Source organism: Lepus europaeus, chromosome Y, assembly GCF_033115175.1.
Source record: "Lepus europaeus isolate LE1 chromosome Y, mLepTim1.pri, whole genome shotgun sequence".
NCBI classification, from domain to species: Eukaryota; Metazoa; Chordata; class Mammalia; order Lagomorpha; family Leporidae; genus Lepus; species Lepus europaeus.
In genome coordinates, this window is record NC_084851.1 from 5985573 (window position 1) to 5999735 (window position 14163).

The window sequence follows — 14163 nt, forward strand, 5'->3', positions numbered from 1 at the left end:
GTGAAAATAGTTAAAGAAAAATAATATTGTGGTGTATATATACAAAATAGTACATCAGAAAATTACATTTTATTTTTTCTTATTTCTATTTGTTGAATTATTTACTTAATGTAGGATTAATTTTACAAGTGCAAAATAAATGGAAAGTAGATCATCATAATAATGAAAAGAAAGAATAAGAAAGGGAGGGGGATGGAGGGTGGAATCATGACCAGGAGGGAGATTAGGGTGGGAAACATAACTATGCTCCTAAATCAGTATATATAAAATAAATAAAATTTGCTCACTTTAAAATATTTAGTTATAAAAAAGGAGTAATACATTTAAAAAAGTGTTATTTTAAATATAACTTGGAACTGAAAAAAAGCTTTAAATGTCACTAGAAGAAGTACATTAGAGACATTTCAAAACTGTGCCATTCACAACTATGTGATGACATGAGGGATTATATGAATCCCTATTTATTTCCCATTGTGATTTATTTGAGTGAAAAGCATTTTTGTTATGTGAAAAATGAGTTTTTCCTACTGTTTATAATTATCTATGTCCTTAGTTGCTGAGAAAAGCTGGAAATATGAATGCCAACAAGTATCCATGCTCTTTATTTTTTTCAAATTAAAGAGACTAAATATACATTCAAAAACTAATACTAAAGAATTAGAACTAGGTTACATGCCTTCAAACTCAAATGAATTATTCTATGTAGTTCCCCATATAATACTCATCATAAATAATGCCATAAAACAATGAGTTAGAAAAAAATCTCAAGACAGTTCTGCATTATAGGACATTCCCTGTGTTAATTATTATCAAAATGCAGTGTATCTGTTATTAAGATATTCTTTTTTCTGTGACTATCCAATAGGTACTGGATTATTCCTTGGAGATCACTGAATCAACTCAAATGAAACCTTCTAATACATTTCAGGGAATGTTTCCTATGTGGAAACTAGTGAGGGACTGATAGAATTAAGGGACTCTAACAGGCAGACCTTGCAAAAGGCACATACTAAAGTGTAAGAAAGGATTTTTACAGCAGGCACTGGGCTCCAAGCAATTTCTATTCATGGTTCTCACATAAATAAAGACACTGTATCACAGCCCATCTCTACACAATGAATTGTTCTTGATTAACACTACCAGTAGCCCTGAGATAGGGAATCAGTTAACGATGCAAGAGGAAACAGAGCTCCACATTAACAAAAGAAACTGGCAAGTGCGGAAAGGAGGAAAAACAAGACTCTACTCTTGATTGAAAATAAAAGGTTAGGCTGCATATGTAATACCAAGATGTCATTGAGAAGAGGAATAAGAATCAAATAACGGCTGGCGCCGCAGCTCAATAGGCTAATCCTCTGCCTGTGGCTCCAGCACACCAAGTTCTAGTCCTGGTTGGGGCATCAGATTCTCTCCGGGTTGCCCCTCTTCCACCAGCTCTCTGCCATGGCCCGGGAGTGCAGTGGAGGATGGCCCAAGTCTTTGGGCCCTGTACCTGCATGGGAGACCAGGAGAAGCACCTGGCTCCTGGCTTCAGATCAGCATGATGCACCAGCTGCAGCGCGCCAGCCATGGCAGCCATTGGAGGGTGAACCAATGGAAAGAGGAAGACCTCTCTGTCTCTCTCACTGTCCACTCTGCCTGTCAAAAGAAAAATTTAAAAAAATAAAATAATAAAATAAATTGCATGACTGATATTGTACCTTCTAAAAATAGGTTTAATTTTTTTGCTTTGGTTTATATTTACATGCTTGATGCTTTTCAGAAATCGTACAGCAAGAGTTGTGCGTACAATCAAAGCCTGAGATCAATTTTTACAGCTGTGATAAATCACTGGGAAATGCGCTGTGATGATATTTCCCATCTTTCATTAGCCCTATACTTCAAAGTTTTCCAAGAGAAAAGTAATCTCTACTATTTTTCCTAGGAGGTAGGTATATAAGAGAAAATATAAAAACTAGGTTATTGTCAATATGTAGGGAATTATCCCATTAAAATCCAAATGAAAATAAACCTTCCTAGTTCTCATATCCAAAAGTTTGCAGAGTTTGGCAATGTTAATGTTCTTCTAATTATTAACTAAAACATTCTGATTTAAAACTGGTGACTCAGTTTGCATCTGTCGTGTACAGGATATTTTTGATATATTTTACTACATATATGTGGCCATAAGAATTTTCTTTCTCATAGAAATAAAAAAAAACTCAGTGAATCTATTCCTATATTTAAGGTGCTTCCTCCCACTCTCTATATTTTATTTATGTTAATATCTAGGAAATGTTTTCCCTAGTAACCGAAGGGAGCTCTTTACTTAGTGACTATATCTTAGTCTTAAAGTGTTAGGCATCTATTTTGACAAAAAGCACAAATTTAAAAAAAATATTCAATGGGAATTTAAGTAAAGACATGTTAAACTAATGGCAATTTTGTTACTAAATAGAAGTCTTTCTAGAGTTTTTCCACTTGGAGATTTTGGCATATTGTTACACAGTAGATTCACCTATAATTAGTTACAATTAGAAGAAAGTACCATTTATTATAGATGCTACATTAAAAAGTTTTCCTAGGGGCTGGCACTGTAAGCCTCTACCTGTGGTGCCAGAATCCCATATGGGCACTGGTTCAACTCCCAGCTGCTCCTCTTCCAATCCAGCTCTCTGCTATGGCCTGGGAAAGCAGTTGAAGAAGGCCCGAATACTTGGGCCCCTGCACCAGCATATGAAACGTGGAAGATGCGCCTGGCTTATTGCTCCTGGGTTTGGATTGACTCAGCTCCAGCTATAACAGCCATAGAAGGAGTGAACCAGTGGATAGAAGACCTTTGTCTCTGTCACTGCCTCTCCCTGTGTGTAACTCTCTCTGTCAAATAAATAAATAAAAATCTTAAAAGAATTATGCTATAGAGGCAGTTTCCCTTTCCAAATTCTTTTGCTATTAATTGCAAATGCTGTAGCTCACATCTCAGCAGTATCTAGAAGCTGAAATATTTAATGATTAAAATCACAGTGGTAAAAAAAAAAATTACCTCTTTTTGCCACACTTGATGGGAAATGGCTAATATAGATGGCAAACATAATGAAAAAGTGATTCCTTTCAATAGAAACCTATTTGCTGTAACATCAACTAATTATAATTGCTCATTTTAAAAGAATGGGATATCTGCCTTCTGGTTTCCTGCTTAGTTGTTGAATTACTTCATATACAAATTTTAAACATCTATTGAATTCATTTCTATTAACTGTCAACACTCATTTTAAAGATTCATTTATTCATTTATTCATTTGAGAGGAAGTGGAGATAGGAGAGGGAGGAAGAGAGAGGGAAAGATAGACAGACATTTTATCATCCAATGGTTCATTCACCAAAAGACTGGTAGGACAGGCTGGGCCAGGCCAAAGCCTGGAGATGGACTATTCTGCCTCTCTGTACCTTTGCCTTTCAAATAAATAAATAAAATAAATCTTAAGAAATATTTCAGACATGGAAGTACACACATCTCTATTGCTACATGCAGGTCTACTGTTGTATCATGAAATAAACCATAAACAATGTGTGAAGAATAAGCATGCCTGTGTTTCAATTTTCTCTGGTTCCTACTGACAATCTGTTCTAGCAAGATACTTGGTGTCAATAGCTGAAGATCACTATATTTACCATTCCTTAGTTTATCATTTATCTACACACAATGATTATTAAAGTTTCAATTAGGAACACAACTAATAGAATGGAACAATCATAATACTTTGTAAAAGAACTTGGTATATGCATCTGTTTATATGTCAGATGCTGGGAAGCATTTTTTTTTCATTTTTTAAACTTTTATTTAATGAATATAAATTTCCCAAGTATAGCTTTTGGATTACAATAGTCCCCCCCCCCAAACTTCCCTCCCACCTGCAACCCTCCCCTTTCCCGCTACCTCCCCCTTCCATTCACATCAAGATTCATTTTCAATTCTCTTTATATACAGAAGATCAGTTTAGTATATATTAAGTAAAGATTTCAACAGTTTGCCAAAGAACTTGGTATATGCATCTGTTTATATGTCAGATGCTGGGAAGCATTTTTAACAGGTATGAGAAGGCAGAACCATATGTAAATCTTTCAACAGTCCCAACTGGACAAGATGATGTCTTCTGGATCTATACTAAACTGACTATTGCTCCTGCCCTTTTACCTCTGTGCTGCTACTTAATCTGCCTTGTTTCTGTGCTGAATGTGGATCCTGTTCCAATACTCCTATTCTCCTGTCTCTATCCACTTGGCATTGTTCATCCCAACATCTTGTTTCTAGACCTGACTACATTGTCTCTCTAATCAATGAGCCCATGACATACAAAGTCTTCATAAATACTTGTGCTCTGGATGGTATATATATTTTTCATTTAAAAAATGAGACACCACCACTTCTGTTGTTCTCTATGCCTGAGACAACCTTTTGTTGTTTATACAGTTGGCATAATTGTACAAATCCTTTAAAACCTGTAAATTGTTATATGTCTGAGTTTTCCTATACAAATTCTCTCCACATAATACAAATAAGAAATTTACAGGTATATAACAAAATTAGCATTTGAAAAGTTAAACTCAAGTATTATTAAAAGAAAATATATGTACCTCCTGGTTAAGAAAATACTTAAAAAACACAATTTGAGAAATATGCAAAAAATACAACCATAATAATATTGTGTATTCTTCCCTAGTTACTCTAAAGAGAATGAGAATGAAAGTCTAAAACTAGAAGATACTTGAACACATTTACTGATAAGATGTGAATACCCATAACATAAAGGGAATTTTAGAGCTATAAGACCAGAAAACCAATTAAATTACAGAGACTGACACAGTACATGAAGAACAAGACCTAACATACTGCTGCCTCCAAAACTACATTTTAAATATAAAGACATATGGAGGGGATGGATCTGAGGCCAAGTTTGTCAAAGGACAGCAAATTTCATTCATATTGGAATAAGTTAAAGTGATCTATTGTACAGCATTCTGACACTATTTAATGGCACTATATTCACTGTAAAAGTCACAGAGAGATTAAATGTTATAGATTGTTTTGATAAAGAATAAATTGTTTTGATAAAGATACATGTATAATAAAATGCACAGAGAAATCAGCTTGACTTAGCTATTTCACATTGACTTATATATTTCACATATACATTTCTTAAAACCATCTTTTACTGACAAACATATTCAATCTGGTTAGTTTGAGATATAAAATTAGGTATTTTAAGAGATAAAAAAATTCAAATGGGTTAAAGTTATGTGTAAAGACCAAAGTAAGACCATTTAAAAGAACAGATTAATTACATTCCTATTGACTAATCAGGCCTTAGGTCAGAAAAAATTACGATGGCTAATGAAATTACATAATGATAAAGGAGGCAGTTCTCCTTACGTGTATGAACTTAACAGTGTACCAAATTACATGAGGCAAAGATTACAGAATTACAAGGAAAAGTATATGCACTAATGATAATTAGCATAAATAAATAGCAAAGTATAAATTAAAATGTGGTAATGAGTACTTAGCAATATAAAATCATAGAGAAATGCTATTTAATATTAGAGGGAAATGATATATTCTATCACTCCAAATATTGACAAATCACAAGAATAAGTAAATATACCCACATAAAAGATCAGAAAATTCATACACTGCAAACACATCCTACTAAATTTAACTTGATCCACAACCTACAACCCAATTTTTCCCATCACATAAAAAATTACCATGCTTTGTCATGAACAAGAATGACATTGACAACACCTTCAAAAATAAACTTGAAAAAAGCCAAGTTCCCTAAGCAGTTGAATGAGTGCACTTCTAAAACACAGCTTCAGACAGCAGCACTCATGCACAAAAGTGAAAAATATTTCCAATATAATATCAAAATTGCAATAGAGTAAAAGCCAAGCAAAGTTCCTCTTTGGTAGGAATGGTACAGTAAAAATCACAAAAAAAAAAGGAAAAAGGAAAACCAAACTGAACCCCCCCAAAACAAACAAACAAACAAACAAACAAACAAACAAACAAAAAAGACTTTGCTACTTCTGGGTTCAAAGGTGAATGAGATCCAGAAGACCTTTGAACTGACCAAGGCCCATTGATCCACCTGGGTAGTCAGTCCATGGGTCCCTCTGTTCCTATTTCAACTTAGGAGGAAGCAAACACTTTAAGAATTCTCCTTCCTTTTCCACAGACGTTATCATTCTATCTAACTAGGTTAAATCCAAGAAAATGAAACACTTATGCACAAATCATAAAACTAATTCCTAAATTGGTAGATTAAAAGGAATTAAATGACATTAAGACTCTACACAAGATGTGAAAGGGGACCAGCTCAGAGAAGACACCTACTTCAACCCATCTGAATCTCTTGTGAAAATTCAGTTCCCATTATCAGAAATTAAAGGGGTCTCATTTCAGGGGCCATTAGGTCTCTCCCTCAAGAATGGCTGAAGACACACATAAGTGAGTTCTCTCCAGGGGGTCTACTATGAAAGCCAAACTGAGTTGTCATCTCTTAGAGGCTCTTTCTGAGTCCACTTTGTACTCTGTACAGCTTCAGGACTCTGCCATTCAGAACTTACTGCCTTTGAACCTTAGACCATAACTTGCAGCTAAAATAAAACTGTTTTCTTTCCAACTTATTCATCTGTGGCACTGTGTTTTTAGGCAAAGCAAATGGGCTCAACCTCTAGGAAGCACCACGCTGTTTGGCTGCAGGACAGAAAATTCCAGGGATTCAGATAACCACTAGGAGATAGGAGTGACCCAGGACAACACAGATCACAGTTTCTCCCCACATGAACCCCACACATGCAGTCCCAGTTCTCCTCAATAGGTCTCCAGTCCTAACTACACAATGGGGAAGACACAGGACTGCAGGTGTGGAGCTGCCCAGAGAGGCTCAGGGACCTAGCCGAAGTCACTGCTTGTAGGTACAGATGGGGTGACTGAGGTCCTGGGTCTTGGCCAAGCCCACATCCCCTGGACTTTGGAGGGGAGGGGAGGCATTTAATGAGGAGATTGCAGAGCTGGAAGCTCGGGTCTGTAAATCCTAGAGCTGACCACTGGGAGGAATGGAGTTGACTACAGTCATTTCTAGTAGATTTCCACCAGCTAAGTACTAGTCTCCCACGTGATATCCAGCCCCCTACACTCACCATTTCCAGCTTCCAAGGGGTCAGGATGTCCTCTTTGTCAGGTCCTGCTGTGAAAATAAAGCCATGGAAAGCAAAGCCTGGAAGCGACTCACCACCTTTCTCTTCTGGTCAGCCAAGCCCATCTGGAACCACCGCTGCTCCCTGCTGTGACATGGGTGCCTGATGATTGGACGGTTTGTGAAACCTGAGTATGCAACACGTCACAAAAGACACAGCCAATCAGAATCCTCTCTGTCACAGGAGGGCTATTTTGGGTTCTGCTGAGTGAACTGGAGTGAGGGGTGAGGTTTGAGTTCCGGTTTGAAGCCGCCTGTTTCTGCTTGGTTCTTGGCCTCCTTATACCTGATGGTAGATCCCATTCCTGTCAGTCCCTCCTGGAGTCCCTCCTGGCCGCACATGTCCGAGACCCTGCTAGTCAATTGTGATCTGGAGCTTGCAGGAGCCTGCTGCAGGTAAGTTGCAGTCCACTGAACGTTCATTGGCTTCTGGACTTTATTTTTATTATTATTTTATCTGTATTCTCAACTCACTTGTATTTCTTATATACTGCTTGGTTGATATCTTTTTATGGATATTACATAGATTAGTCTTCGTTAATTTTTCTTTTAAGCTTTTGCATACTCGTCTACTTTTGTCATTTAATATTATTTTTATTTATGTTTTAGTGGTCCATAGTAATTCTATGAATTTTATTTATTGATTTCAGATCCAGTAATTATTTGAATTTTTGTATTTGAGCTTAGATTATGTTGGGTTACCTATATGATAGTGTGACTTACAGGCGCCGGCACACTGGGTTCTGGTCCCGGTCGGGGCACCGATCCTGTCCCGGTTGCCCCTCTTCCAGGCTAGCTCTCTGCTGTGGCCAGGGAGTGCAGTGGAGGATGGCCCAGGTGTTTGGGCTCTGCACCCCATGGGAGACCGGGAGAGGCGCCTGGCTCCTGCCATCAGAACAGCGCGGTGCGCCGGCCTCAGCGCGCTACCGCGGCGGCCATTGGAGGGTGAACCAACGGCAAAAAGGAAGACCTTTCTCTCTCTCTCTCTCTCACTGTCCACTCTGCCTGTCAAAAAAAAAAAAAAATCCTTATACCGTGTGTTTCCAGGACTATACCTCCAGTGCAATGTTAGAGACAGGCAGTGAGCAGCGGCAACCTTGTCTGAGTCCACTCAGAGGGAAAAAGCGTTCAATGATTCCGTATTACTGTGTATCATGTTTGTGTATCATGTTTGTTGTAGGTCCATTATAGGCAATCTTCGTCAGATAAGGAAGTTACTGTTTCTGTATTGTTCTAATAGATGATTTTTAATAGGTACATGCCAGAATTTATTAAACAGTTTTAAACATTTAAAGTTTAAACATTTAATCAAACATTTAATTTACTGGCTTAACCTGCTTCACCACAGCACCAGCCCCAGGATATAAGACCTTGACATATAAAAGCATGATAACTATTTTCTGGAAAAAATTATGAGTACTTATTGAAATTGCCATTTAAAATCGATTTTTTGCATTCCATAAAATGTTTTTTAAAAATCCAATAGAAAAATGTATCTTTTATATATGACACTGGATGCATATTAGGCAGTACTACAAACATTAATTCTTTAAACATCACAGTTGTTATGGAAATAGATAAATTTTTTCTTTGTGCTGTAATTTTTCATTCTTGTTTTTTGTAATCTCTTACACAATATTAACAAAACTGCACCTTCCATTTGTTGTGACTATCCACACCTTTTTATGTAAAAGAATCATAGAGGAAATAGTTTATGTTATGTTGTATATGGGAAAAATACTTATGGAACCAAAATTCAGTAAAATAGCAAATTAAATTGTGTTAGTTTTTTAAAATATATTTTTGACTATTGTTAGTCATAAACAATCATCACCAAAGACAAAAACTAGTTAAATTTGTTGTCATTCTTTATGAGATTTTGTATTATAATTAAGTTCCAAGTTGTTACTGAAAAAAGAAATAGGAATATAGAAATTCCTTTTATGCATCATTTTTTGAAATCCTAAGCATCATTTTAAAAAATAATTTAGGTAGAATGATAAAAACTAGAATAGCTACACCAAAAGTTTAAGACATTGCTGAATGGATTCCCACCTTGCCTGTCAGGGACATCTTCTGCATTAAGCCATGTGACCTTCCCCAGTCTAAATGGCTGAGCCCTCTCCCTCAGATTCTGTCCTATCTGTTCTGATGGATGCCTTACCTCATTAAGTCTTGCTACTTTGCTTACAAAAAGAAGATGTGATTATTGAAAGGCAAATTTAAAGAGAGGGATTAAAGCGGAAGGGAGGAAGGAAGGGGGGAAGGTAGAGAGATAGAGGGATTGAGAATGAGAGGGAGAGAGAGAGAGAGAGAGAGAGAGAGAGAGAGAGAGAGAGAGACCTCATCCACTGATTGACTTTCAAAATGGCTATAATGGCTGGGACCAGGCCAGGAGCTTCAACCACCTACCAGTCCCAAGCACTTGATCTGTCTTCCATTGATTTTCTTTCTGCATTAGCAGGGAACTGGATGAAAAGTGGAGCAGCCAGGACTCAAACCAGTGTTCACAGATGCTAGTGTCACTGGTGGCAGCTTGACTTGTAGCACTGAAATGCTGGCCCCTTAACTAAATTATTGATTTAATTTTTTCATTAGTCATGCTATAGGAAGAATGAAAAATATGTCTCTGGTAACTAGAGAAATCCATATTTTAAAATTATTATTAAATTAAAAATGATCAAGAAGTATACATTCAAAATAAGGGAAAATATATTACACGTCACAATTAATAAAATTACTGTTAAATGATCATATTAATCAATTAATATAATTTATTTTTAAGTAAAATATTTCATTTTGTGAACTTTGAAAGTCAGTTATTCATCTAATTTTTAATTTGAAAACACACTTCATCACTCAATGAGTACTCATACAAGTAAGAAGAAAAACATGAGTGACTATCACAATATACTACTTTTGTCTTACATTATTTTCTATTTTCCTGAATGAAAGGAATAACATTAAATAATAAACTGCTTAGGAGTTCAGCAAAGAATTGTATTTTTTCAGAAAAACAGAAATTGTCTCCATCCTATAGAAGATAAAGGATTTCCAAAAGAATTAAAAAGTAGTAAGGAAATATGACAAAATAGCCAATTCTAGACAACTGTCAATTTATTTATAAAATGGAGCATATTTTTGTGCTTTTTAAAAAAATTGAAGCTAATATAGACTCTAAAATGGCCTTATGTATAAAACATACATAAAAGCAAACATACATGATGTTTTTAAATTTATATGTGGTAATCTAAATTAGGCATATATGTGAATATATAATTACATAATATCAAAAGGCCGAAGGTAATATTTGGTAGTGTGGATGGATTTTTCACCTAATGTAGGATCATAATCATATAAAAATACAAATAAATAAAAAGATCATTAAATTACATAAAATTTTTGACTTCTGTTTAAGAAAATTAAAAAATAAAAAAATCTAAGACATTGCATTTATTTAGGAAAACATTATATCTACACTATATTAATTTAAAACTTTCATGAAATTATGTAAATAAAAGTGAATCATCCAATGACAATGGACATAGTCTATAAAGAGTTATTCTGTAAGAGGAAACTTAAAGTGAGAAACAAATGGAGCTGTGGCATCTCAATAGCAGTTAGTGTACTACAAATTACAATACTGAGTTTTTTTGCATTATTAAACAAAAAGATTTCTACTGTCAAAAGCATTGGTAAAAATGTATATTACAGGGCTGGTTCCATCACATAGCAGGTATAGATGACACTTGCAATGCTGGCATCCCATACGGCCATTGGTTCGAGTCCCAGCTGCTTCACATTTAATCCAGCTGTAGGGAAACCTGTAAGAAGCTCCTGGCTCCCCGCTTCAGATAGGCACAAGTCTGGCCATTGTGGCCATTTGAGGAGTGAACCAATGGATGGAAGATTTTTCTCTCTCTGCCTCAGCCTCTCTGTAAATTTGCCTTTGAAATAAATAATTTTTTTTAAGTTTAAAAGTGTACATGACTGGTAGATGTGTAACTTGGGACAGATTTTATGGACAATCTAAGGAGTATCTATTGGAATTTGAAATGTGTATTGTTCTTCACTAACAACCCCTCAAGTAGGAACTTTTCATATACAGCAGTTCCTAGGTATATAAGCCAGTCTGATGGTTACAGTGCTTCCTGTGATAGGGAGAACATCATCAATAAAACAATACGGGCAAACCAAAGTGATCTCTGTCCTTAATGTATTGTACCAGGTGAATTAACGATAAAACTACTATTCGAACAGTACTATATACTTTGTGTATTTGTGTGGGTGCAGTGTTGAAATCTTTACTTCGTATATGCTAAGTTGATCTGTATATAAAGATAATTGAAAATGAATCTTGATGAAGAATGGGATGGAAGCGGGAGAGGGAGATGAGATGGTTGAGGTTGGGAGGGAGGTTATGGAGGGAAAAACCTCTATAATCCAAAAATTGTACTTTGGAAATTTATATTTATTAAATAAAAGTTGAAAAAAATTTGAAAATAAAGTGAATCAACAGGAGAACAGTTTATGTTGTATTTGTTTTACAAAGGATTGTTATATATTCATTTAAAACTGCAATAAAGCATTAATGTATTGATGCTGCATTGTTCAATCTATAATGAAAGGAAGAAAGGCAGGGAGGAAGGGGTGGATGGAGGAGGAAAAGGTTGTTCACACATACAAATTCCTGAACCCTACAGATAGGCAATTAGGAAACACTCTGGAAAATACACTATTAATATGTTAGCAGTCATTAGAAAATCATGGTGGACTTTGAGACCTTTTCCCTGGTGTTAAATGGACCTAATTTAAACAGAAGCATTTGCATTACAACTCTGTCTCTCACTGTCTAACTCTGCCTGTCAAAAAAAAAAAAAAAAAGAAGAAGAAGAAGAAGAAGAAGAAATGGAGGCATGACTGGAACCCAGACACTTCAGTATACAATGAAGGTTTTCTCTCTGTCTCTCTCTCTCACTGTCTATATCTATTTGTCAAAAAAATATAGGATGCAGGCCTCCCATTTTCTCAAATGTGATGGTGGCTAAAAAACAGTCTTAAAGCTGCTGGAAATATTTAAAAAAAACCATTAGCTGAGATGAATATTTTTATACATAATCTGACACACTGTGAATTTTCCGTAAACCTTAGGTAATATAATGGTAATAAATAATTGTCATTTTCAAGGAATATTTGGCTCTTCTGCCCAGGGCAAACTGATTCTGTCAAGCAGATGTCAATTATGTCTGCTTCCAGAAGGTGCAATTTCCCCCTCAGCCATGTGGCCCTCAGGGTACAATTCAGAAGAGATTTTGTGCTGAAAATGAGTGATGGTCTTTAACAACTGTAATATTTTATACTGTTTGCCAGAAGTGTCCTCTGCATTTTCATTCCATCCCAGTTGCACAGAAGCGTCTATCATAGTTCATTTGTCAGGGATTTCTAGGGTGACTTCTATATAGGAATATTAGTGAAGGAGAAAAAAATGCTCAGCAAGCTGAGTCGATGTGGGGGGTCTTATTTTGTAGTGACTGTTGCATATTTGAAATATATACATTGACCAGCTTTTCTTAAATTGTGTTATTCAAAACACTAGAAGTTCATGAGATACTAGGTAGTTGGTTAAAAAAAACAGAGTGCATGGTTAAATAAATTTGGGGAACTTTGTGTTGACTTTGAATAGATTGCTCTCCTGTAGTGTTTCTCAGAACCTTTTATATAGAACTGTGAATTGTGAGTCTTTAAGAAAAGCATTCAATATACAGCATTGTCTAAATAGATTTGATCATAGCACTTTTTGTGAAAAACACCCAGAGTTCTGGTCATTCCTCAGAATTATGAGGATTTCCTTTCTTCTGGAAACTACAGTTTGAGCTTTTGGAGGTTTCCAACCTCAATCTTCTCCCCACTCGCTCACACCCCACAATGAGCATCTTGTCTGTCACCATGTTTCCCAGCCACCTCCAGGTATTATCTCCTAGTAGTTATCACTCCAGTCCTGAATAGGCTCATGCACAGGCCAGAAAGCTGGAGCCCTGCCTCTTACTATACCCTGTACAGTATTTGATCAGTCCTAACAGATCTGTCCCTTAACATCTCTAATCAGTCCTTTTCTCCATCCATATTACAGATCTTTCCCATTTTCTACCTTGAAAATTCAAACAGGTTTCTATTTTCCTTATTTCCAGGCAAGCTTCTTTCTGGAACATTTTGAATTTCTTCTCTTTATAATCCTGCAGTACCTACCAAAATAAAGCCAACATCACGACAAGACACAAAGCTTTTCAACTTCATCTCCTCTCACTCGCTTCCTCTAAGAGTTTGACAGAATTGTACTGGAGCACTTTGTAGTTTGCCAAGTTGCCTCTTTCTTTCCAGCCTCTTGTGCTCCTCTGAAATGCCTTTCACCACTTTGTGGGAGGCCACCTGTTAGTCCTTCAGGTGACACACCTATAACCTAGTTTTGCAGACATTATCTGTGGCATGTATTATAGTAATTTTGTGTTTTATTACAAAAGTTTGAATTCTGAATGTGGAAATCATATCTTATGAATCTTTGTATCCCCAATTACAATAGCAACAGAAAAAATAAAGTACATGAGTATAAGAAAGATAAGAAATATGTGTTATTAAGAAAAAAATTCACATATAATCTGAAGTCTCAAAGACATGAACAAAATTTTGTTTTTTCATGGGAAAATTTAATATGAAAAATTTCTCTAGGTTAAGTTATCCATTTAACATGATCCCCAATATAATAATATAGGTTTTTGATTTTTTAAAACAATTAGACAAACTGAATCTATCAATCAAATAAAATAATAGATTTAAAATATTGGAAAATATTGGAAAAGGAGGATAATATATCCTGGCGAGGTGTTTTTAAGTAATATAAAACTTTGACTACAGTGTAAGGGTATGAAGA